This window comes from Bison bison, unplaced genomic scaffold (assembly GCF_000754665.1).
Source record: "Bison bison bison isolate TAMUID 2011002044 unplaced genomic scaffold, Bison_UMD1.0 scf7180017864298, whole genome shotgun sequence".
Classification (NCBI taxonomy): Eukaryota; Metazoa; Chordata; class Mammalia; order Artiodactyla; family Bovidae; genus Bison; species Bison bison.
In genome coordinates, this window is record NW_011494870.1 from 3,878,022 (window position 1) to 3,879,663 (window position 1,642).

Below are 1,642 nucleotides of genomic sequence, written 5' to 3' on the forward strand. Positions count from 1 at the left end.
CCAGTGGTCATGTATGGATGTGAGAGTTGGACTGTGAAGAAAGCTGAGTGCCGAAGAATTGATGTTTTTGAACTGTGGTGTTGGAGAAGACTCTTGAGAGTCCCTTGGACTGCAAGGAGATCCAACCAGTCCATTCTGAGGGAGATCAGCCCTGGATGTTCTTTGGAAGTAATGATGCTAAAGCTGAAACTCCAGTACTTTGGCCACCTCATGTGAAGAGTTGACTCATTGGAAAAGACTCTGATGCTGGGAGGGATTGGGGGCAGGAGAAGGAGACAACAGAGGATGAGATGGCTGGATGGCATCACCGACTCGATGGATGTGAGTCTCAGCGAACTCTGGGAGTTGGTGATAGACAGGGAGGCCTGGCATGCTGCGATTCATGGGGTCGCAAAGAGTCGGACACGACTGAGCGACTGAACTGAACTGAACTGAATGTGCTGTTTACTGATTTCAAACTGGAAAGTATTATTTCCAGTTTTTTAAGGAATCTCCATACTGTCCTCCATAGTGGCTGTACTAGTTTGCATTCCCACCAACAGTGTAAGAGGGTTCTCTTTTCTCCACACCCTCTCCAGTATTTATTGCTTGTAGACTTTTGGATTGCAGCCATTCTGACTAGCATGAAATGGTACCTCATTGTGGTTTTGATTTGCATTTCTCTGATAATGAGTAATGTTGAGTATCTTTTCATGTGTTTGTTAGCCATCTGTATGTCTTCTTTGGAGAAGTGTCTATTTAGTTCTTTGGCCCATTTTTTGACTGGGTCATTTATTTTTCTAGAATTGAGCTGTAGGAGTTGCTTGTATATTTTTGAGATTAGTTGTTTGTCAGTTGCTTCATTTGCTATTATTTTCTCCCATTCTGAAGGCTGTCCTTTCACCTTGCTTATAGTTTCCTTTGTTGTGCAGAAGCTTTTAATTTTGACCCAGCAGTATTACTGCTGGGCATACACACTGAGGAAACCAGAATTGAAAGAGACACATATACCCCAATGTTCATCGCAGCACTGTTTATAATAGCCAGGACATGGAAGAAACCTAGATGTTCATCAGCAGATGAATGGATAAGAAAGCTGTGGTACGTATACACAATGGAGTATTACTCAGCCATTAAAAAGAATACATTTGAATCAGTTCCAACGAAGTGGATGAAACTGGAGCCTATTATACAGAGTGAAGTAAGCCAGAAAGAAAAACACCAATACAGTATACTAATGCATATATATGGAATTTAGAAAGATGGTAATGATAACCCTGTTTGCGAGACAGCAAAAGAAACACAGATGTATAGAAAAGTCTTTTGGACTCTGTGGCAGAGGGAGAGGGTGGGATGATTTGGGAGAATGGCATTGAAACATGTATAATATCATATAAGGAATGAATTGCCAGTCCAGGTTCGATGAAGGATACAGGATGCTTGGGGCTGGTGCACTGGGATGACCCAGAGGGATGGTACGGGGAGGGAGGTGGGAGGGAGGTTCAGGATGAGGAACACATGCACACCTGTGGCAGATTCATGTTGATGTATGGCAAAACCAATACAATATTGTAAAGTAAGTAGCCTCCAAGTAAAATAAATAAATTTAAATTAAAAAAAAAAAGAAACTCTAAAAAAAATTAAAAAAAAAAAAAACCAAATT